At 44.4% G+C, this 25,367-nt stretch overlaps 1 protein-coding gene across 9 annotated transcripts in view; it reads left to right on the top strand.

Moving 5' to 3' along the window:
* Positions 1-25,367, top strand: part of ATXN1 (ataxin 1) — a 396,258-nt gene that overhangs the window by 203,176 nt on the left and 167,715 nt on the right. For 7 of the 9 annotated variants that reach the window (XM_028107406.2, XM_028107395.2, XM_028107398.2 and 4 more), the window contains one exon: positions 762-822. The exons of the other annotated variants lie outside the window; for them this stretch is intronic. The gene's annotated coding sequence lies outside the window, so the exon portion shown is untranslated. The remainder of the gene's footprint in view (positions 1-761; positions 823-25,367) is intronic. 9 annotated transcript variants of the gene reach the window in all.

Raw genomic sequence — 25,367 nt, 5'->3', positions numbered from 1 at the left:
CTTCATCCCGAATGCTCTGGGATCATGCGCAATTTGCCAGTCTCGGGAGCTGCACCAGCTCCGCCCCACATCCCCTCATAAACCTGCAAAGGCGTCTTTAAAACAGTCTCTGGAAATTTTTTTAAAAACTTGGATCTTGAGCTGAGTTCCTTATGTGATGTAGATTACACAATCTGTTGCTGTCACCCCCTTATCTCTCTTTGTCTTTCAGGCTTCCGCTCCCAACATTCACATCAGCTCGGTTCTTTCCCACACTTGATCCCAAACACCGTGGCTTCCTCACGGGATTACTCAGTCGGTGCCTCTCTGCCAAGTCCACATTCCCCCCCCGCCCCCGAGCCCATTGCAGATCCCTGTGGGGTCACTGGCTTCAGCGGGGGGTGCGTGGGGTTGTGGTGCACCATTTTGGGGTGGGGAAGGTGTGCAGGGCAAGGGCCCAGGGCCGTCACAGGGTATGCTGGTTACTTATCAAGACATCCTCAGTTAGCCCCACAGACATAGATGAGAAGAATCCCCTGATAAATGATTTCCCAGGCACTACCCTAGGCCCTCCTTTGTCATAAGGTTCTCATTTTGTGATAAAGGAATCATGCACAGGATTACTTTCCACATGTTAAATGTTCAAAGCTCTGTTTTCAAAATTGACATAGTTGGCCAAGCAATATATATCTCCACCATCCATCAGGCATCGACTGTGCACCTATTAAGTGTCAAAGCACTGGGATTTCCTGTTGTTTATTTAAAATCTCTTTCTCTTCCAGTTTTCCAAAGAAATTAGTCCTTTTTCTGGGTGAAACGAAACCAGTCTGCTGTTTTCATAGGGTGAGTGATCCTTTGACCCTTTTATGTATTTTATATATCACTTTATCTTTTGTATATATTTTATTTTATAGAAAATATATTTTATATTTTTTCACATCAAAATTTAATCCAGTTCTCGTGATGCTCCAAGAAAAGTGCTTGAAAGCGTGCGTTCTCTAGACGCTTTCTCCCGCTTGGCACCAAAGCGTTCTCTCTACTCATCGCATCTCTTCCCTTCAGAAGGGAAGGTTTCACTCTTGTATTTGTCTGCCGTTTCTTTTTGCTGTACACATGTTTTGCCCCTTATGAATTATTACCATTGTTGCTCTTACCTTGTCCAGCTTGCAGAGGGGAGGAGGGAGGAAGTTTCTCTTTTTCTCAATGACTGATGCACAGAAATACAGCCGTGGGCAAGGAGAAACCATCCATTTTGTTCATATGACACACCGTCTCGTGAATATCATGACAGAGAGTAATAGGATGTGAACATGAGGTGGGACTTTAGAGCCCATCTGGCAAAGCCCTCTGCACAGGCCCCAGAGGGCCTCCCGTCCCCCATCTAGGGGCTTCTCGGATAGCAGCAGAGTGGGGCTGTTGAGAGGCACTTTGACTCCCAGACGTGTGGTGGTCTCCCCTGCTTACCCCCACCCCAACCCACCCTGCACAGAGCTGTCTTTCGAGTCCCTTTTCTTTCTGAGGGTGCAGAGCCGTAGGAGGTTGGACCTGGTAACATCCCTCCAAGGCATGCATCAGGAGGGATGCTGTTTAACTAGTTAACTTTCCAGTAATCGTACTTGGCTACTACCAAGACGGGTGGGTGGAGTGGACGGACCCAGAACACTTGTGTTACAGACCTCACATGAGAGGGTGTATTTTCCTTGGTGCTTCCCAAACCGCTGCATTTGCATAGTGCCATGCCACGTGCCCGGATGGGGGTGGTGCATCTGTTTTGCAGCTAGAAAGTGTGGCGCACCTGCAGGGTCTGACCAGCTGCTGACCCACACACCCCCACTCTGGACCGCGTGCACCTGCAGAGTAGCGCCTACCGGCTTCCGTATCGGGCAGTGCAGATTTGACTCGCAGTCACAGAGGCTCACGGAAAAACATTTCTTGATTTAAAAAAAAAAATTGTATTGTTTTTTACATGAGAGTGCAATTGTGGAGTAAGACGGAGGGAGATGTGAGACTCTGATCGTCCCCTGGAATCCTAGAAGGCCCGCTTATCTGCGGCTTTCTCAAGAATGCCTCTGCTAGAGCTGGCTCGGGATGGCGTTCATTTAGTTTGGTGAGCTAGGTGCACTCATGTCCAAAACATTTCATCTCACCTGGGGACGCTCTAAGTATAGTCTTGAGAGCCTGTGTCTACTATTTTATCCCACTTGTCAACTTAATCACTGTAACTTAATGAACGGGGGCTTCTTTTCTGCCGTAACTGGAATCTTATTAAGGAACCTGATGGCTTCTTATCAGGGGACAGAGATAGTCTGCTTTCCACCAGTGTCCAGAACGGGATTTGGAACATGGATTGCTAATTCACTGACGATTGACGGCTTCCTACTCTAATACTGATGCTCCCGTCCCCAAATGCGTGATGTGCGTGAAGGTGCATTTGTTAGAGGTCTCAGCTTCAGGGTTTCCATTTCATCATCTTACCCAAGAAAAGCCCAACAGGTTTATCCCCAGAGCACACCACGCAGCATGAAGTGGGACATGAGATCTTCTGCTCTCTGGAGAACCTCAGGGTCTCCGTGGAATCAAGAGCTGGATTAAGACTAAAATAAAGGACAATTTAGGGCCTCTGCGAAGCTGGGGGAGGGCCAGATCCCATGCCTGCTTTGCACTATTCACTTAGTGAAGAAGAAACTGCTGGAGAGGACTGAAGGAAGAGAGGGGAAGTCGGGGCCCCCTGAGTGCATTCCCCCCACGCGGGGGCCCCTTTGGTTCCTCTGGGGTGATGAGTAGTTTGAAGGTGACAGTCAGGAGGCACCAAATCATTACCCTAAAATATCCCAGGCCATTTGCTTTTACCAGGGAAACGAAACACAAAGGGAAGCCACGTTTTTCTTACTTAAAAAGCCGCTCAGAGGCTGGTCCCCACGCTCTGGGTTCATACCACGGAGGCCCACGTGCCCCACGTGCCCCACATAGGGACGCCTTGTAGAACATGAGTGGCTGGGCTCCATTTCATGGTCTGCGGGGGGCTGGACCCTGGAACAATCCCGCTGTTGTTTCTGAGCGGGAGCTGCGCTCCCGCTCGATGGTGTCCCTTTAAGGGAAATCTAGGGAAACGCTCCTGCCAGTGATGTGATTTTCTTTGCTAGAGGCCAAGTCGCCATGGCATGTACTGGTTCCATAGCAACATGTCTGTGCGGCCAGAAAAAATATAATGACTGTGGCAGCCGGTATATCCCTGGCAGGAGGAGCCCAGCCCACATGCCCCTTTCCATTTCCCCCTTGACCCTGGCTGGCCTTTGCCCTCCTTCAGAGAGAGAGAGAGAGAGAGAGAGAGAGGATGTCGTGAACACTTGCCCCCTGCCCCCTCATCCAGCTCGGGACTTGACCGGGGAGAAGACAACGTGTGTAGTAGAATTCCGCAGGCCCCATCGTGCCACCAGAGCTTCGCCAAGCAAAGTCGGTAGAGAGTCTGTGCCTCTCATCAGCCCTGTGGCAAAGCAGCACCAACAGGATTGCACCGTGGGTGGAGCGTGTCCTGTGCTTTGTAGTTGCCGACAGCTTCTGGCTGGAAAGTGGGCAGCCACACGGAGCCGTGGGAGATCTCGGGAAACAGAGTACCCATTCCGTGTGCTACTCGGATTTAGGAGCCAATTCCCCGGGGTGGAACGCGATGCCCGGATGCCAGGTACAGTAGGACTGCACAAAGGCGTGTAGTACGCAGGGCTTGTTTTCTAGAAGCTTCTACCAGAGGTGCAGTCTCTGATTCCAGTTTCTCCAGCGTGTGTAGGTGGGGTTGTAACGTGTCCCTGATGTTGTCCTATGTCTAGGCTCCTCCATGAAACCATTGTAATCACTCTTGATTTCAACAGATGCTCCTCTCCCCCTGAACTCTGGGAGCATTTTTAAAAGTCTCTACCATCTATCTGACATGCGTCTGGTGTTTCCTCTTTTGCTACATAAGGCTTTGCGGGGGTGGGGGGTGGGGTCTGAGCAGTCTTTCTAGATAGAGGGTAAGGCATTCAAGGTCAGGGACCATTTATCTTATTCTTGGTCTTTTTTTTTTAATTTCCCTGATGCTCAGAACTGAGCCCTGTAGATAGTAACCAGTAACCAAATACCTACATTTCTACCCAATAACGTTAGAGTCCCATCCTGTCTCAGAAGGAAATTGTGAAGCAAATGTGTATATATATTGAGAACGCTTTTTAAATTCTTCAAAGATAAATTCAAGCAATTCTTTTTCTAGCATGGTTTAAAAAAAAAAACCTGTAGATATGAAATCAAAGGCTAAGAATGTCTGAAGACTTCACATTTCTTCATCTTCCTCCTTGTGGCTACCGACTGTGACCTGTGGACCCTAGGGTTTGACGCTGGTGTTCCTTGTCCCATTCCCCCGATATTTGTTGCTTCTGTTGAATTTGCCTTATTATCCCATTTGGGCCAGACTTCTCAGGTACCCCCCTAGCAATGTCTTTGGAGCTGTTAAGTAAAAGATGTGCAAGATTTTTTTCACTAAGGCGACAGGCTTGATAGTTAGGATAGTGGTTTCTAATTTAGTTTTGAGGTCTGTTGAGGGAGGGAAGGTTTTTATCGTATAAAAACTTTTATCTTAATAATAAGAGTTCTCTTCCCAAGTTCTGAGACAGCTGAGAACTAAGATAAGCATAATAAGGCAGATGGAAGCCAAAATGCATGTATGTGGCTGCTAACAGTGAGCTGAGTTAGAAGCTGTATCTTAGGTTGAGAGCCCAAAACAGGCGTCTCGCTCCCTCGCTCCAGTCTGGGTCTGCAACAGTCCACCTGCACGGACATTTGGAGTCTGTGGGCCACTGTCTATGTGCAGAAGGAAGGAAAACACACTCAAAATCCTAAATCTACTCAGGGGGAGATTCAAGGTCGGGGGGTAGGGGGAGGTTCAGGGAAAGTCCTCAGCATGGAAAACAGAGGTGGGGGGATGGGGTTCCCTCTGGCTCTGCTCACACCTGTCCTCGCTCAGCTTGGTACTCGGGCAAACGATCCCCAGCCTCACTGCAGCCATCTTGCTTGCTGTGTTTTCTCCCTAGCTCTTTGGTTGATATATTTGTTTACTGGGTTTATTGTTCATCTCTTCTATTAGAATGTTAGCTCAGTGAAAGCAAAAACCTCATCAGTATCCTTGATGTTGTATCCCAGCACTTAACGCTGTGCCCAGTACACAGGAAGCATTTGATACGTATTTGTTAACTGATGACATGTTTTATGCCCCTTCTCACACGCCTCAAGTGCTCGGACGTCGTCGTGCCCTCTCTTCCCTGGCAAATACCTCCTCCTAACATAAGACTTGACTGAGCTATCATGCTCCCTTGCAGAGCCTTTCCTGGCTTCCCTTCCTCCGAGGGGAAGGAGCACCTCCTTGTTTGTAACTCACCGGTTGTGAGTAGTTGCACACGCGTGTGTGTGAGCGTGTGGCTCTGTGGTCGCACATGCGTGTGCGTGAGGTTGCACGCGCGTGTGTCAGTGTGTGGTCGCACACACGCGTGCGTGAGCGTGTGTCCGCGTGTGTGTATGTCTGCATCTGCTGTATATGTGCATTTGTGTGTTCTTTCTCTCTCTCTCACTTGGGCACACTTCAGTTCACTTGCTTGTGTATCCATCACCCTTGCTACGTTGTACTCCCGGGGACGTGGACAACCTCTTATTCTTATTCATTCTTGTTTCTCTGATCTCTGCCATGTAGTAGGTGCTCCGTAAATGGTAATATTAGCAGGCAGATTATGGACAGCATGCCAGGAACTGCTGTGTCTTAGTACTTAAAACCACTTTCTGAGTACTTTACACATATTCATTTGATTCTCACAATCACGTCACAAGATACATTTTTTTTAAAGATTTTATTTATTTATTTGATGGAGAGAGACACAGCGAGAGAGGGAACACAAGCAGGGGGAGTGGGAGAGGGAGAAGCAGGCTTCCCGCGGAGCAGGGAGCCGGATGCGGGGCTCGATCCCAGGACCCTGGGATCATGACCTGAGCCCAAGGCACACGCTTAACGACTGAGCCACCCAGGCGCCCCTACAAGATACATTTTTAACTCCTGCTTTACAGGGAAGCAAAGCAAGGGCATAAAGAGATGCTCTCACAGCTGGTCTGATTCCATAGGTGTTATTCTCGACTTACTGTCAGAGAATGATTGTATCAATGGACGAATGAATGACTGAGAATCCCAGAAGCCCAGACCTATCTCATTTAATAGGGCCACAGGCATTGGGATCAACAAAATAAGTAAGAAATGATCAGCAAGGAACCTGGTGATGGGCCATGGTTGACCTAGAATATTGAGGCCATAGCTCAAGTAAATCCACACGTGAATCCCTAAAGTCTTACTGTAGCTGTTGAACTTAATTCCTAATTACCCATGCATAGTGCTATTGGTTAATGAAAATCAACAATTATCATTATATTTGGGGAATTATTTCCTAATATGGGGGAGAATATGAAGTCATCAGTTATGAGTTAAACCGTTGCTTTGTGTAAGGCTCACAACTACATTTGGGGGGCAGTGGTGGGGGGGATGTGAGTGGGAGGGTGAAGAGGAGATCCCCAAAAGTATAAACCAAGGTCACTGTATATGAAAGACTCCAGCTTAGTTGCAAGGACAAGGCATGATCACAAGTCAAGTTAAGGAAATGTAAAGAAATAAAGGGCAGTAAATAGAACTATCACAAAGCATTAGTACATGTGATTATTTGCCAAATGGTTAACATTAAAGAAAATGAAAGCTGTTGTATCAGTTAGGGTAGGATGGGGCTATGCCGCATGAAGAGTCAGCCCGACACTCTCGCGAGTGACTTAACAACATGAAAGTTTAGTTCGCACTCATACAGTGTCCGCTGTGGATCTGGTGGGTCTCCAGGACAGCTGTCCTCCATGCACAGCTCTGTGATGCAGGCTGCTGTGATCTTTGTATCCTCTTGTCTGGAGGTCGCCTTCGTGATTGCAGGGCAAGAGGGAAAAACTGAAGAACTGCACCAGCAATGAAATGCTTCAGAGCTTTGCCCCGGAAGGGACACGTGCCACCTGCTCTGTCCTAGATATGGCATCCAGCCTTTTATACAGCTCGTATCATTCTAGCCCTCTCATTCATTTTTGTTTTTTTCTCCTGCCCAGCACACAGTAGGTGCTCCGTGAATACTGGTAAGGTGAAAGAATGAGTGAGCTACCATATTGTCTGATGGTATTTACAGCAGTAACGCACACGGCAGCCCCAGAAGCCCAGACTTGGTCAAAGATATTTACTAAAATTAAAAGAGCATGAATAAAAGTAACCGCATAGCTAGCATTAATTAGGCATGGTGAGTGGAACATCATAAAGACACGGGCAAGCGACATCCAAATTCATTGGTGGTTGAACTCACACTTCAGCTCCGTCTCTTGGCCACGTCACTGTCTAATGGTCCACTGCATGATTTCACAGTCCACGTTGTTGTCTGGTGTCAGCCTGCCTTTCCTAGCCTTCTTCCTCTTGAATGAAATGGAGATCACTATCCTTATTTAAAAATTAAGAAACTTAATTAAGGAGAGGTTAATAAGTCCAGAATGCTGCCATGATTCCCATCCAACTGTCTTTGACCACACTGTACCATCTCTCTCCTGGTTTAGGCTCACTCCTTCACCTGCTGCCTCACATCCTGGGGTCCTGGAGGATGGGCAGCCTCTAGCTTCAGATCAACGGGGGTGGGGGAGGGGGGAGTGATTCAAACAGGAGCAAAACATGTGCTGAGCAAAGCATAGCCGCTGAATGTGAAAAATAAATTGGAAACTGTATGTGTGATTCAATACAGAGTGGAGAGTTTACAGAAAGGAGGTGGAAAATCGCATTGGAAAGATAGGTTGGGGTCATAACACATGTGTCAGACCAAAGAATGGGTCTTTCAACCACATCTTGCTACATAATCGTTGGTCAAGAGAAACCAGAGTACAAGGAGGGACCCATGATCACGGCCACTAACAAATTTTAGAAAATGGTGCTTCTTTGTTCCTGGTTCCTGGGGGGGTGGAGAGGGAGGGGGCTGAGCCCTCTGCCTGTTACTGTTTAAACATGAACAGGGCAGTGCTGTGGAGAGGGTCCTGAACCAGGGGTTGGTGTTCACTGGAGATGTTTTAGCAAGCCGGTGATGTGACCAACCATGTTTCGGTGAGGTTAGCATTACCGCTATGTTCATGGCCCATGAGAGGGTGGGAAGAAAACCAGACACGGGGGTATTACAGGCATAAGGAGATGAGATTTTTAAAAGCTCATGCAGGAACATTATGAAGGGGCAGATGTGGGATTCGCTACAAAGAAAAGCTGACCAACGCAGTGCAGTCTTTGGACATGAGAAACAAAAGAAGGGAAGGAGTTGGTAGTAACTGGATTTTTTAGTCTGACTGGTTGTGGAAGGTGCCCTCTCTTCTTTAGTTTTTGGGCTTTTTTAAGGAACAGTGTCATTCTGTGAGTTGGGGCTTCCCGGGTGGACCCAGGGCATAGCCTTGGACCAACACAAGCCCCTTTGTGTAACCAGGTATGGTCTTAACCCCCGCCCTTCCACGATCTCTTCCTTCCCCTGCCCCTCCCTCCCTGAGGTTTAGGATTAAATCTTCAATCAGCAGCAAAATTGTCAGGCTGAAATTTCATCTCCACCCGAGCCCTCTAGTGGAGACAAAATGGTTTAAATGTGGGCCAGAAAGGTAAAATTAAATGTGTGATTCTGCCTCCCGCCGCTGATAAGAGAGGACTCCCCGTCCACGCCATGAGACCTGTCCCTGTCCTGCAGGCTTGCCTTACTTTCAGACACAACCTCCCCACGGCTCTGGGAAAAGAGTGGTAGTGTTCTGCTGGTTAGTCAAATTTTTGCAAGCTGACAGTTCTTCTGAGCCTCGCAAGGCTGCCGCGTACCGCTTTCTCAGTCCTTCCGGTCTGATGAGAGAGGGCCAGTTTTGATTTGCGAGAAAGGAGAAAGAATGTTGTCTGATGGCAGAGAGGAGGAAGGAGCTGCCTCCCATTTTCCTTGCCAAGGCTCGTCGGTATCAACTTGCTTAGGTGCAGGTCTCTCATAGAGGATAGTCCAGTGCGAGAGGCTGAGGCTGTGTGCAGCCCACTTGCAGCGCCTGTTACCCCCAAGGAGCCGGAGAGAGTACCTGGGCTCCCAGGGCTCCGGGACTCCATCAGCCCCACATCTCTTTCCCCTGAAAGTCGACTGGAACTAGACAGCTCCTAATGCCGTGCCTTTTCCCAGGCTCTCCGCGTGGCTCTGTGGAGCAGGCATCTGTGGTCACAGATGCAGAAAGTGTAATAGAGTAGGAGGGCCTCTCCCGAAGATGCCCTGGGCCATGCTAACGCTGCCCTTGTTGGTCAAACCCTCCTGTTTACCCTGCTGCTGCCCTCTACAAAGCCTCTCTCCCTTCCTGTGGCCGGGCAAGACATAGGGCCTGCTGGGCATGGAAGACGCGTGGCCTTGGCGATCCTTTCAGTGCCTCGTGTATACCCATCAATTTGCCACGATTCGTTAGATTGATTCGTAAATCAGGTTACTTTGGAGTAGCAAGATGATCGGGAGCCTCTGTCATCTCGGGGGGAGGTATATATTTAGACAGAAAGGCTCCCCTATTAATAGACCGTTCTGTGTTGTGTTGCAGGAGAAGGGAGAAGCCGGCTTTAAGTTTTGTTCCGCATCTCCCGTAGTTTCAAGGGTACTTTCTCACTAGTACTAGAGACTTTAAACATTTCCAGTCTCCAGTGATACCTATATTCTTTTGATGTACTCTACATAGAAACCGGAGCAGGAACAGACTTCAGAGTAAGCTAACCAAAGCATCTTGGGGCTTTTGATCACTTTCCATTAGCACGAACAGTAATCTATGTCCTGTCGGATTTTGTTTGAAAGGCTATTCATTGTTTAATGAAGATAAACATGTTGCTGGATATTTAATATGTCTCCTCAAGTCGGGAACTGAAAAATTCATACATGTTGGCACAGAGGGGATTCTGAGTGCCCCAAACGTTTCCCTGGCCATTGGCTGAACTTTTGAAGTGTGCTTGCACTAAAAGAACAGATATGGAAAAGATGTTTCACTTGAGTCCAGTGGGCCCCTCAGCCACATCTTTGCTACACAAATTTGGTCAAAAGAAACCTGAGTGCAAGGACGCCTGGGCGGCTCAGTTGGTTAAGTGTGTGCCTTCGGCTCAGGTCACGATCTTGGGGTCCTGGAATCGAGCCCCACACCGGGCTCCCTGCTCAGTGGGGAGTCTGCTTCTCCCTCTCCCTCTGCCCCTCCCCAGGCTCATGCTTTCTCTCAAATAAAGAAAATCTTAAAAGAAAGAAAGAAACCAGAGTGAGAGAAGAACACGTGATCCCAGCCACTCACAAATTCCTAGAAAGTGATGTGCGTTGTTTGTTTCTAGTGTGATGGTGTCGGTGGTGGGCAGAGGGTCCAAGCCACTCTCCCTGTCCCTGCTGTACATTCCATGGATGCTTCTGGCTCTGGCACCCCTTCTCCCCCTGACTTGCAGGAGGGAGGGCATGGCTGTGGCTGGCGGTGTCTGAAAACCCGTGGACAGAACTCTGAGAAAGCAGATCTCAGGGCCAGCTGCATGCGTTCCTCAAGCCCACTTGGCTTTTTGACATATTGGGAAGGAAAAAAAAAAAAAAAAAGGCTTGCATTCTAAACTTGTTTCTATCTTAAAAGGGAGTGCCTTTCCAATGCTTACAAGTTGGAAGTGCTGTTGTTGTTTTTTTCATATAGTATGTGACAAATGGGGCTGCTGACGTCATCCTTGGAGTATGGAGTCCAGCTTCCTCACTGAGAGAGAACAGTAAACAAAGCTCTTACTTTGTTTTTCCTCTAAAATGCGCTACTTTCCGTAGAGTTGAGAGGTGACTCGAGATGTTCCTGTTTTCACATTCAGCTATTTCCTGGTTCTGTGAGCATACTACAATCCGTAGCTCCCAAACATTTGAGCCAATTGTGTCTTCTGCAGGAGCTATTTACGGATTCGCAAACAAATGGTGCTTTCTGAGGAAGGAGAAGCGTGTATGAAAACTCTGTGGCAAAGCCTTTTGTGTGAGGCGTGGCGGCAGAACTTCTGAGAAGCTGGCTTTGGGGGGGATAGTATGCCCGCCACAGCCGTGAGGCCGAGGGGAGGGCGGCCCTCCTCGTGTGTTCTGCTGCGAGCTAACACCTGGCTGCCTCAGGGCGCCCGGCCGGGTGAGCAGACCCGAGAGTCTGTGCCGAGACCAGCCTGGGCAAGAGAAGGATGGGGTGCGAGCTCAGAGCCTCGTCCCTACCACAGCGGGGTGCAGGAGGAAGCCGGGCTACCTGGGAGGCACCTCAGATGGGCGTTCTCACTTCCCCCTCAGAGTGAACTCGGTTGCCTCCAGGCCTCCTGCCCTCTTGGTTCTGTCTCCTGCACCCTCAAAAACATGTTTTCCGTAGACATAAGCTCATTACCAACTTCTGAGGACATTAGTAAACAGTCCGAGGAACAAGGTGGACGGTGCAGGCTTTTTGGCTGTTGCTACTGAGGTGCTTGCTTCTGAGGGAGAGAGGAGTAGTAGAAGGTTGGAGACCCCTGAATAGTGGAAGCCGAGCCAGCTGAAGGCAGGGCTGTTTGTCAGCCCCCAGCCCTGCTCTATGCCACAACTCAGGCTTATTCACTCAAATGTCTAGCGTGTGAAAAGATAAAGGAGGTCTGTGAGCCATTTGTATGTCTTCTTGGGTGATGGGCATTAAGGAGGGGCACTCCTTCGTGGTGAGCACTGGGGGTTATATATGCAACCGATGAATCACTAAATTCTACCCGTGAAACTAAGAACCCACTATATGTTACCTAAATTGAATTTAAATAAAAAAATTAAAAGAAAGATAAAGGATGTCAGGTGTAAGTCCACATCACTCAAGTTGTGAGCTCCCTGCCCATTTATGAGGAGGAGTGGAAGATTGAAGTGGGGGTGCTGAAAATTCACAAGCAGAATACCGTCTGAGGGAGAGATGAAGTCAGGATAATTGTATTCACGTTGCAGTGCCCTCTAGTGGCCAGCGTGGGACCCTTCTAGAAGGTCATTCCAGACTTCCACTGTGTCCCAACTCCTCACGGAAGGAAGCTCCCACTTCTCAGTGGTTGAGTCTGTGTCTCCTAACTGTGATCTGTCTACCACATAGGGAAAAAATCAGAAGCTTTGTTACAGAGCAGAGAATGTAGTGCTGTTGCTACATCAAATTAGGATAAATCTTCCTATAGCACATCTGAATTATAAATCACTGGATGTGACACAAGACTCTAAAACTTCGATGCAAATATTTTCACAGCCAACGGATTCATTCCAGGAGGAGAATGATGCCATTGGCAGTAGTGGGCCAGTCCTGTGCTCGCTTCCCGTCCGTAAATAGACGAGCTTTACAGAACGACAAAACCTTCTCAAGCTATTTAGTTGGCCAATGCAAAATTTGTTTTTCTCCCTCAGAAGGTCGATGTCGTTAACCGTCTGCTGTCTATATAGCTTTGGTATTGTTTTACATAGTGAAAGCATTAGTCACTCACAATTTTCTTTGAATGATTTATGTAAATCATGTTTTAGTTTTGATACTTTGTTTTTCTAGTCAGTTCAGCCAGTTAAGTGGCTCCTGAGTGGCTCCCCATGAGTGCGGTCAAGTACATAGGAATCACCTTAGGAATCTCGCTAACTGGAGCTTCCGACTCTTGTGGGTCTGAGGTGGAGCCCAAGATTCTGCATTTCCAGGGGCCACACTTGGAATAACAAAGTAATAGGTGAATAACAAGATGATAGGTGATGCAGGCAGGCAGTCTGTGTCCTTGAAGGGACTGCAAAAAGTTTACAAGTAATTATGGCATTAAGACAATGCAGTGGGGCACCTGGGTACTCAGTCGGTTGAGCATCTGACTCTTGATTGCAGCTCAGGTCATGATCTCAGGGTCCTGGGATGGCGCCCCACGTCAGGCTCCGTGCTCAGTGGGGAGTCTGCTTAAGGATTCTTTCCCTTCCTCTCCCTCTGCCCCTCCCCTCGCTCACGCATGCACTCTCTCTCTCTCTCTTAAATAAATAAATCTTTTTTAAAAAGACAGAATGTGATAATATGTATAATAAAATTTAAAACGTGCTTTATGTGATCCCTTCTGATTGGAAAGATCAGGAAAAATTTTCATGGAGAAGGTGATTATGAAATTAGACCGGAGATTTGCGTTAGTTTGCGACAGGGATGGGTAGGTAGGTATGGCGAAGGCAAATGAGTCAACAAGTACAGATTCTGGAAAAGGAAGCGGATGTGCAGGGAACAAGAAGCTGCCACGTGCCTGTGATGGGGAAAACACAAGATACAATAGGAAAGGACGGTTGAAGTCATATTGTGGACTATCAGGAAGTCTAGGATGAAAAGCCTGGACTTAGGAAGCAAAGAGGAACTGGCAATGAGAGATCTTGAAACAAGAAGGTGAACTGATTGAAACTGAGGACGAGTCTGGCACATGTATATAGAATAGACTGGAGCAGGGAGTGATGTCATTTTCCGGACAGGAAGGGGTAGAACGGATGGCATGATGAATATTAGCAAGTGGGAGAATGAAGGGTAGAGAGGATGTACAGAGAGAAGGATCAGAAGGCTCCCTGGAGGACATCAGGATTCCAGTCCTGGGTGGTTAGAAGCACAGTTGCACAATAACCCTACATGGGAAAGTCAGATGAGCTATTGAACGTGTTCGAACAGGAAAATGACCTGGATGAGTACTCAAATGTCACTTCCAAGAGGCCTTCCTTGTCTGTCCTATCTAAAATAGCACTGTCTTCTTACCCTGCTTTACTGTTTTCATAACACTTTTCAGTGTCTGACGTTATTCTCTCTAAATTTATTTGTGCCGTGTTGCTCCCAGGGAGTTTATACTCTACTGGAAGAAACAGACAATAAACATGTAAACAAGTAAATATAATTAGAAATGAAGGAGAGAGAAGAGTCACACATGAGAAAGAAGAACAAGGTGGGGAGGGATGGATCTACTTTTAAAGAAAGGCTCTCTTTGGAGATGACATTAAACTGAGTATGAGAAGGGGCACACTATGGGAGTTAGAGTGCAGGCAGAGAGGATGGCATATGCAAAGGTCCTGAGGTGAGCAGTGCTGGGAACATCCGGAGATCATGAACTTGAGCCAGTGTGGCTGGAGGCTAGAGTGAGTTAGAAGAGTAGGAGAGGTTGACGTTAGAATTGACAAGCCACAGACAGTGCAGAGCCTTGTGTCTAGCAAGGGAATTCGATTTTATTCTAAGTGCTTGGAAAGTCATACAAGGGTCTAAACACGCAAGGTGGGTTGGAGGGTGACAAGAAAAGCAGGGAAATAGGGTAGAAAACCTTCAGTCGACCAGAGAAAAAGCCATAGTGGTTTGGACCTGATTGGTGGCAGTAAAGTCAGAAGAGGAGTAGATGGGTTCATGATAGAGTTCATTCTCAAGGCCAGCTATGCATAACGTGTAGATTTTTTATGTGAACAAAGTCACGGAGGCGATCAGGAGAATTTCCAGCTTCTGGCTTGAGCAACTAATAAAATGAATGCGCCATTCACAGAGATGGGGAGGCCAGGCACGTAGCAGAGTTTGGAAAACGTTGAGTTTAAGGTGTATGTGAGACTTTTTTTTAATTGTAGCAAAATACTCAGAAACTCTGCCATCTTAAAGCATTTGTAAGTTATAGTTCAGTAGGGCTGAGTACATTCCCATTGTGCATTCAGTCTCCAGAACTCCTTTCATCTTGCAAAACCAGAAGCCCCATACTCACGGACAACAACTGCCCTTCCTCCCTCCCCTAGGCCCTGGCAGCCACCACTCTACTTTCTCTCTCTGTTTGACTCCTCTTGACCCCTCACATAAGTGGAATCATACCGTATTTGTCCTTTTGTGTCTGGCTTATTTTACTTAGCATAGTGTCCTCAAGGTTCATCCATATTGTAGCATGTGTCATAATTTCCTTCCTTTTTAAGGCTGAGTAGTATTCTATTGTGTGTGATAAATATTTTATTTATCCATTTATCCACTGATGGACACTTGGGTTGCTTCCACCTTTTGGCTAGTTGTGAATAATGTGAACATGGGTGGACAAATACCAAATACCTCTTCAAGATCCCGCTTTCAGTTCTTTGGGGCATATACCTAGAAGGAGAAATTGCTGGATCATATGGTAGTTCTATTTTTAACTTTTTGAGGAACCCCCGTGCCATCTCCCAAAGTGGCCGCACCATTTTATATTCCCACCAGCAGTGCACAAGGGTTCCAGTTTCTCCACATCCTTGCCAACACTTGTTGTTTTCTGGTTTTGACAGTGGCCATCCTAATGGCTTTGAGATGGTGAGACATTGTTTTTAGTGGGTATTTCAGATAGGCTGTTCAGTCTTTGGGTCTACAAATCAAGTAGAGGTCTGGCCTGAGATAAGGTTCAAGTCTAAGCCATCTTCCATCTTTTCAATGAGTGGGTTTTTTTTAATCAAGTATTTTTTGAGATTTGATTGATTGATTGATTGATTAAGAGAGACTGTGCATGGGGCGGGGGGTAGGGAGAGAGAGAATCTCAACAGACTGCCCACTGAGTGTGGAGCCCAGCGTGGGGCTCAATCCCACGACCCCGAGATTACAACCTGAGCTGAAATCAAGAGTTGGACACTCAACTGACTGAGATACCCAAGCGCCCTTTCAATGAGTTTTTATGCCAACTTAACTGTAAGCATTTAAGAACCTGGAAATTTAGATAAAACAATTAGATTTGTATTTCAACTATTTAGTCTCACAAACATGTTTGAAGTCATATATAGATTGATTTAGAAATATTCCTTTTGTCTACTTTCCTACTACGTGAAATAATTCATTTACAACCTTCATCTGTGATACTCTATCTTCATCATCTCTTGAACCACTTTGTGAGTCATCTCATACAGTTCTCCAAAGCACATCATCTTGACTTCCATCTATGTCATTTGAGGTGCACTGTGTTTTGAATCTTTGTGTGAGGCTATCACCAGGAATTTTATTCCCAGCCACAGGTACCCATTCCTAGATCTATGGATTACATTTTTATAGCTTACTGGCCAAAACCAATCACATAGCCAAGCTCACAGTTAATGTGACCATGGACACAAGGAGGCAAGATATATTGGGAACTATTACTGTAACAATGTGGGTCCCAACCAATATTAGTCCGTTCTTCCAGTGAGTATCTATTCATCTATACAACTTCCATTTATTGTATTGCTTTTGGAAGCAATCTTTATAATGCTTTTTTAAATTTATAATAACATCCAGTGTTTGTGATTGTAAAGTCATACTCCCAAGAGTAATTACTAGTTAAATTTATTTTCTTCCTCACAAAAAATTCTGTTAGTTGACTTTTATAGGCGTGCAAAACCAGCAGTTGGTCCAGGTGGTTTCAAGGGGATATGTTTCCCATAAAAAGGATATTTGTTGTTTCAAAAAATATTTATTGAGCAACAAATAATATGATAAGTTTTATAAAGATTCAAAAATTAAGGGAAGTCATTCTTTTCTGGGGGGTGCATTTGGGAAAAACCTTACCTTATATCAGGCAATCATGATAAATTATAAACTTGACTTTGGAGACTTAAGTATAAGGAAGAGTTTCCACACAGTAAAAGTCCTTAAACGCTAATATACTGAATGAGCCCATTTCTCATAAATGCTTAAGAATAATATGGGTTTGGCATGTTTGAAGTTTAGTCTTTCCTAGAGGTATGAGAAATCTTTCAAGGTTCCTTCTGCTCTTCAACACTGTGATTGAGTGATACCTCTTATTACCTATTCATCCATCTATTTATTCATTATTATCAAACACTTGCTAGAGTTCATGATTTCTCAGTACAATATAATAGAAAATCTTTGTTTTATCAGTTTGGCAACAGAGGAAAGAATAGCAACAGATAGTAAACCAAAAGGATTTGCATTATCTCAAAAACCGGACAAATCCATACTGTAAATTCCCAACCCTAAACTTATAAATGTGATTCCATAATTGAAATACATTATATTCTAAGATCTGTTTCTGCAGTGATGATTTGGATTAGGAAGACAGGGTTCTAAAGGAGCAGCCTTAATATAACATTGGAGGAGTATATGTAATTGGTTGACAGCTGGCCATTTGTCTAGCCAACCATCTACCCATCCATCCATCCATCCATCCATCCATCCATCCACCCATCCATCCACCCATCCACCCATCCATCCATCCATCCTTTGGTTAATTTTTACCTATATGAACTTATTACATGGTATCAGATGATGTTTTTAATAATCATGGACATGAGCTTTACTCACTTAGGTAAAAGTACTGCAAAAGAGTTCTCCCTCTTATCTCAAAGTTAATGGGCTTTTTAAAATCCTAATTAGGCCCACTAGACCATAGTTCATCATTGAGATTCCACTGAAACAAATAATGATAATGTTCATTTCACATCTTTGACCTGGGAATTGCAAAGTGATTTACCAATATTAACTCATCAATCCTCTTAACACTTTTGAATAAGACAATATTTTTAAACTCAACATGTAAATGGATTCTCTGTTTTCCAGTGAATTTAAATGTCTTAACTACCATTAAATATGGAGTGAGGAGAGGAATTAAAGCTAAAATCATCCTTTTCTGAACTACTGCTTGGTGGTCTGACCTACGCAAGAATATCTTATTTTCTGGAAATTAAAAAAACAGGGAGGTGGTGTGGGGAGAGCACCAACGTTGCTTATGTAAAAGTATTTAGTAAAACCATACTAGAGAAAAAAAAATCTTACAACCCCCAAGTGACAATGTTCCTTAAAACTCTTCCTCCCTATGATTTGGTGCTTAATAAAATGATGAACTTGAAACCATACCGCCTGCTCTGTGTTCCTCCAGTGATAAGTCACAGCATGCGGACACATGAAAACAAGTCACCAGCTAAAAGGCCAACTTCTGTGTTACCCTAGAAATATTTCTTATTTTTCCAGGGCTTCCGATGTTCTTCCATTCCTGTGTAAACTCAGCTTATAGTAAGCCCCGATGCCAAGATTTTCAGTCAGTTCTCTGCCAAAACCGTGATACTCTCAGCCTGGGACGAGACACTGTCCCGCAGAGGAAGTACAGAGGAGAATCACCGAGGCGTATTTCTGATGGGAGGAAATGGGACCGTGTGCTGTTCGATGTAATATCATTCACAGTCTCTGGGCATGTGGAGGCTTTTAAGAGAAAGCAGAGACTTTTGTTTTAAGTCTTTAATTTGAATTCCAGTATAGTTAACGTATAGCATGATATTAGTTTCAGGTGTACAATACAGTGACTCCACAAGTCTATACATGACTGTGTGCTCGTCATGATAGGTGTATTCTTCATCTCCTTCACCTATTTCACCCATCTTCCCCACCCACAGAAAGCAGAGATTTTTTTGTAACTCATGTAGTCTGGCAAGTGAAGCAACACTAAAATTACTTAAATGCTTAAAAGATAGAAGCATCACAGTTGATGTTCTCAATCATCTGAAATCATCCCTGAGACCCTAATTTGCTTTCTTTATATACTGTTGGTTCTCCCTGTGCCTTTGGAATAGGGGCCTGGTGACAGTGTCCACGGGTCAGTTATAGTACAATATTTTAGGAAATGTAAGTACTCTGTAAAGAGTCAGCTTCAGTTTTGTTGAGGAACAAAGACTGCTTTTTCAGCAAATCTGGCTCGTGTTCATGTTAAATCCCACCCTCCCCCTTTTTTTGCAAGGGGAAATTTCAAGATCTCATTGCTGTATTTAACTTTCTATTTTAGACGCTGCCAATGCACTTTTCCTCTCAAATGAAGCCTACGTGCGTTCTTTCCCTAATTAACTTTTTAAGGGTTGGGATGTCCAGCCTGACCTAATGTTAGAATACTCAAAAATAGTACTGATATCAGCACCTAGGCACAACTGACAGGGACCTTTTTCATTCTTGGTGAAGGAAATTCTGGTTCTGTGGCACTGGTGGGTTAAGCTTGGCAGAGGATAGGTGTATCAGTCAGTCAAGAAGGTGGACATCTGGGCCACCGATGTGATGCCTTCTTTCAGGCAGGGACTGAGTGGCTTCCTCATGTGTGTCTAGGCATCTGGGCTGACCACAGCTAGGCGGGAGAACTGTAGGCTGTGTCTGGCCAAGTTTTGGCCCCTCACACAGTGGCCTAGGTTCCCTGGAGGGAGTATGTAATTAGCCGCTGGGAAGTAGAAAGCAGTAGTAATGATCCAAGTTGGAAAACAGAGCTAGAGTTACAGAACTTCAAAAGTGGAAGTAGGAGAGCTGAACTCAGGAGGAGGTGGGCTCTCCCCGTTATCTGATGCTAGAACCAACCATGCAAAGGAGACCAGTTGGCCCTGTAGCTCGTGTCCCGGCGAGGACTCTAGAGCAGGGTCAGAGAGTTGCTAGATGTTGGTATAAGAAGGAGGTCAGGAAGAGCTTAACCCTGTTTGAATTTTAATCTACCCCATGTAATCTATACGTGGAGAACCTGAGGCCAGAGCAGTGGAGAGATTTTCACAGGGTGGCAGTTGGCACTAGATCCTGGCCTCACGTCCAGGTCCCTTGCTGCCCACTGCTGGCCTCCCTCCATTCACCAGAGTGACTTGTCACCCTCTTCAAGTCCTTTTACTTCTTTGCTTTAGACTCCTCTACGTGTAGGATTGAAAGTGGGATCGTGATATGCCAATGTTTTAAACTAAACATCTTTCTGGACAAATATGAAATATTTACCAGCTTGCCCTAATTTCTCTGATGCCCTGATTATAAGATGCAACACAGATTTAATGATTAGTTTCTTGGGGGAAAAATAGAAATGCTACCACTTTTTTATGTACTCATCATATGTAAAACAAGTTGTAAGTTCAGAAATGTCGAAATATGAAAAACTCACGTGGATATCACATATAGGCTACGCGTGTTGTTTCTAGGCCCTTTTATACACAGGCTCCTTAAAAGCATGCTTTCCATGAAGCCCAAAATAGTCCCAGGGTTGAAAGCTGACTCTTAACAATTCATGTTAGTAAGAATCAGGGAGAGCTTAGGAAAAACAATTCAGAAAATTCATTTTGGACAACCTAAGCTGCTAGCTAGTAGCTAAACTACTAGCTAGGAGTTTCATTGACCACATGCCTCGACCACATTGACCACATTTCTCACGAAGGAACATCTTAAGTGTGGATGAAAAGGCATGAGCTATACAGCAGGTGGGGGCAAAAGGGAAGCGAAGAAGCTGGGTATTCCACACCCTAGATCATTAAATTACAGTAGTTAGAGTTTCTTGAGTGTATGTGTAGGTAAGAATGTCAGTTTTGCAAAATGAAGAATTCTGGAGATGGATGGTGATGATGGTTGTACACGGTGTGAATTTACTTAATGCCTCTGAACTGTACATTTAAAAAAGGTTAGGATGGTAAATTTTATGTTCTGTGGACTTTATCAGAATTTTTAAAAAAAAATACGGATTTAATATAAATGTGCACTTATAAATGTTTTCCAGCAGTTTGATTAAAGTACAGCAAGCCATGTCATCCATCCATCTGTCCGTCCGTCCGTCCACCCATCTGTCCATCTTTATTCATTCACTCAACATTTATTAATCCCATATTAGGTGCCAAGCCCTGTGCCGAAAGCTGGAGCACAATTATAAATACAATACACTCTTTGTCTTTGAGTTACCCGTGAGTTAGTTTCGGTGAAGGCCACATGAACAATAATTACCACCCAACACGGTAGGGAAAAAATGAATGCATATATGGAGTTAAGATGGTATCTAACTGTGCAGAGTTGTGGGGTGTCTTGGGCACTCATCACGTAGGCGAGGGGCATGAAGAGATCACCCGCTAAGGAACACCGTGGACAAAGCATGGGGAACAAACAACATGGTACACAGTGTGTACAGTGAACAGTTGGTACTCCATCACTGATGACGCATTGTGTGACTGGTGGGGTGGTGAGCTTGTAAGGCGGTGAAGTAAAGGAGCAAAGCACAGAAGGTCTCTTACGCCATGTTTAAGGAGTATGGACTCCTCAGACCAATGGAGGTCAGATCACATTCTCCAGTGGCCTAAGGATTTCTCAAAGCCCACCAACCCCCCCCACCCCATGAAGGCTGCCTTCAGAAGTCCTTGGTTGTGATGGGTAGAGAGGTGGGGAACCTATAAATATAGGTCAAAATGAATAGCCTCAATTTTATTTGTCTTATGTATAGTTGATCCTTGAACAATACAGATTGAAACTGTGGGTCCACTTATTTGTGGATTTTTTACTGTACAGTACTGTAAATGTATTTTCTCTGTGATTTTCTTAATAACATTTTCTCTGGCTAACTTTATTGGAAGAATACAGCATGTAATATATATACAATATACAAAATATGTGTCATTTGACTCTTGGTAAGGTTTTCAGTCAACACTAGGCTATTAGCAGTTAAGTTTTGGGGGAGTTAAAGTTACATGTGGATTTTTGATAGGGTTCTGGCTAAAAACAAACAAACAAACAGACCAAATCACACATTTAAAAAAAAACTGCTGTTGGTGATGAGGACTTACCAAAAATTATTGGAATTGGTTATAATTAGTTTTTTGTTTTAAAAATCAATATCCTGCATTCAAAGCAATGGATATGTTTTATCTATTTCTGAACTTTGTACCTCACCTAGCAGCACTTTGCACATGATACACACTCAATAAAATGTCCAGTGGGAATTATTTTAAGGATCTGATTTGCATGCTATTTCCATGGGGTCAATTTCAGTAGCGTATTGCCCACTCACTCAAAAGCAATTTGTAGAAATATAAATGCACTTTCTCCTTACTCTTTTTCCCTATGTAAAAATTGGAGTGCACTGGCTGTTTTTTTCTGTTTCCCGTGTGTTGTTGAGATACTGACTTTTATAATTTGATGCCTTGGACCTGGTTGACAACTCTGATTCTGTATGTACGATCGAACTTTGTAGAAAATAACAGTTAATTGTACTTTTTTAATGCTTAAAATGATATTCTGGGCAAGTTTTGTTTCTTTATGGACTAGAGCCAGAATCCTACTGTTTTTCAATTTGTTTAAATGCAACAGCTTATACAACATATGTACATGTTCAGTTGAAGATAAAGGATATCATTATTTTTAGCCTATTACAAAGAAAACCACATTCTCTCTTAAATGTCTTGGCATAAAGTAATTTGAACACAATTTCTGCACAAATCATTTTCAAGAGATTGGCTGTCAAGTATATTTTTTAAAGTAGCACTCTCTCAAGAACCAATGAGACTTTGCAAATTTAGATATATTCTCAGCCTGAAATGTGGTTGAAGATGTCAGTTTTTAAACAGCGCTTTGAGAAGTAGTTAGCTTAAAAGTATAGCAATTCAGAGCACACTGAGAATGATTTTGAAGAGTAAAGTCTTGATACACTGGAAAGAAAGTTGACAGATTCACTACAATTAGGAAACAAGCAGTACAACCCCCACTTGTAAAAACTTTTCTCATCTAACGCTCTTCTGATCCTAGCCTAAGAAAACATTCAGGCAAATCCTTACTCCTTTCTAGCGTCTGAGTCTGTTGGACAGAAATTCTCCCAGCTTCCTTCTGTAGTACACAGAGAATAACAGCAGTGCACCCACCACCTCTTTTCTTAAGGACAAGTAAATTCGGCCTATGAAAAATGACAGGACTGAGAATGTGTTCTTCCTTCAAGCCTGGTGTGTGCGTGTGTGTGTGCGCACAAGCACGCATGCCCAGACCCACACATTGGTTTGAGTGCACATGTTTGAGGAGGAAAAAGTGACTTGAAACCCAGTTCCCAGCTTTTACCACTATTACCAATAGATTTTTTTTTTTTTTTACCAATTCTGACTTTATTCTGCTGTTGTGTAAAGGTTTGTTAATGTGCCCTGTGCTTCAGGAGGCAAGATGATATTATGTGGACGTTGTACCTTCCCCACTACAAGAACCTGAGTATTTAAGGATTGGAGATTTTTGCCTGATATCCTTTGGCCTTGCTGTCTTCAACCGTTGGAGTTTTGTAATCATATGTAGGCATCAGATTAAATTCACAAATGAATGAAGTGTTAGTCCCCTCAGTGTTCGTTATTCTTGCACCATAATAAAGGTATATCGTTGCCTGTTGCCAATCTTATCAAAATACTGGAAAGAATTACTGCTTCCCAGCTGTCTCTGAAAACCTGACCCAGCTGCATTTTTGGAATCATGTCCTATCTTCCTGAATTCAGATATACCCCCGAGGCCCACTTCCTTTGTATGGACACACACACACACGCACACTCACACACACTCACACACACTCACACACCCATGGCACATGCAACAGAAAGGACAGTAAATATCACCATCTCTTCAGTGAGGATACACCCTCAGCCCCGTCCCACAATATGAGTGCTGGATGGAAGATGTGAAGTGGCTGCTTGCTTTGTGGGTCTCGGTACCAAATAATAGGACCGTCCTCCTCCTAACGGTTGGCTCTTTTAAAAGTACCTAGAGGGCTTACACGGTACAGACTTTGTGGTTGAAAAAAGTTGCGCTGAAATCCATTTCTCGGCACTTGCAAGTTTTGGGGTCTGGGGCTGTTGCTTAATCTCTGTTGGTTTGGTCATTGGTCAGTGGAATTACTAACAGCCTTTGGGGGAAGATTAAATGAGAACTAATAGAAGAAATTCAGTTTTTGTTAGTTTTAATTGGAAATGATAAAACTTAAAAAAAAGTGGAAGAATGTACATCCCTAACCCACCACTCGTAGCGTAAGGTGGCTAGGAAGGCTGGCTTCAAGGGTGGAGGAGTAAGGAGCCAATTCTGACAACTCATTTGGGGCACTGGCTCTCCACTGGGGTTGTACATTAGAATCACATTGCCCGGGCTGCACCCCGGACCGATTAAGTGAGGATCTCTGCAGGTGGATCCCAGGCATCAGGGTTCTTAAAGCTCCCCAGGCGATCTCAGTGTGTAGCCAAGTTTGAGAAACAGTGCTGTAGCGGGATTTGAAAGTCTCCAGTTCTTCCAGTGGCTGAACAGATACCTGGAATTCTGGTTTTTGTTTTTGTTTTTGTTTTTTTAGTCCAACTGCTCTCAGGTGTGATTTCCTTTTATTAAGGTAAAATTCACGATACATAAAACAACCATTGATGGTGAACAATCAGCAACACTTACTGCAAGAATCTCCCTCATCTGTCTCTAAAACATGTTATGTCCCCCAAATAAAACCCCATTCCCATTAAGTGATTAATCCCATTTCCCCTCCTGCCACCCCTGGCCTTCAATCTACTTTCTGCTTGTATGGATTTGCCTGTTCTGCAGATACCTGGAGTTCTAAACTTTAATTCTTTTTGCCTAAAACTGGGACTTGGACATCATACTAGATGTATGTTATGTCTGGCGTACTATAAATTAGATTATTAAGTTCTCTCTAAAGAGCCAGTTCAATAGGTGGGTTTTGGGGTGGGGAGAACAGAGGTGTTTAGATATCTAAGGACAAAAGCCGTTGACTAGAGGGGAATAGACATGGAAACAAATGGAACTAAAAGAACAGAAAACCGAGCAATTTCAGGCTCCTTGTTGCTTTTGGAAATTGGTCCCTGCAAAAGCACCACCCAACAGCTGGTTGCCTTCCCTGAAAGCTCAGGATTATGGTCCTGTCCAGTCAGGGCCCTTGAAAACTTGTTACGTCTTCAAAATGTGGGATGTATTCACTGTAACCACGAAGTCACTTAAAGGTAATTTGCAAAATTAAAACACACACACACACATACACACACAACACCTTTTTAAAAAGAGAACAGACCAAAATAATTCCATACTCAAAACCTCTTTGACCTCTTTTCCACAAGTGGCGCTAGGACAACTGGCAAGAACACATGCGACACAGGCAAAATAAATGAAAGCTGGACCCTCCACATACCATATACAAAAGATTAACTAAGATGGGTTAACAACCTACATGAAAGAGCTACACTATAAAACTCTTAGAAGAAAAAAATTCAGTGGATCTTCATGAATGACCTTGGGTTTGGCGATGGATTCTTACATATGACACCAAAAACACAAGGAACAACAACAAAATAGATAAATTGGACTTCAACAAAATCAAAAACTTCTGTGACTCAAAAGATACTATCAAGAAAGTCCAAAGACAACCTACAGAATGGGAGAAAATATTGGCAAATCATGTATCTGGTCAGTTTGGCTTCCAGAATATATAAAGAAGTCTTAGAACTGAACCACACAAAGACAGATAGTTTTTAAATGGACAAAGGACTGGATGGACATTTCTCCAAAGAAGATATACAAATGGCCACCGAGCACATTGATAAGACATTCAGCATCATTAGTGGCTATGAAAATGCAGTCCAAAC

This window comes from Eumetopias jubatus, unplaced genomic scaffold (genome assembly GCF_037043125.1).
Source record: "Eumetopias jubatus isolate StellerSeaLion01/CBP00866 unplaced genomic scaffold, mEumJub1_p1.0 scaffold_6, whole genome shotgun sequence".
In the NCBI taxonomy this organism is placed as follows: Eukaryota; Metazoa; Chordata; class Mammalia; order Carnivora; family Otariidae; genus Eumetopias; species Eumetopias jubatus.
The sequence above is the reverse complement of the archived record's forward strand: the minus strand, read 5'-3'. Positions and strand labels throughout refer to the sequence as shown.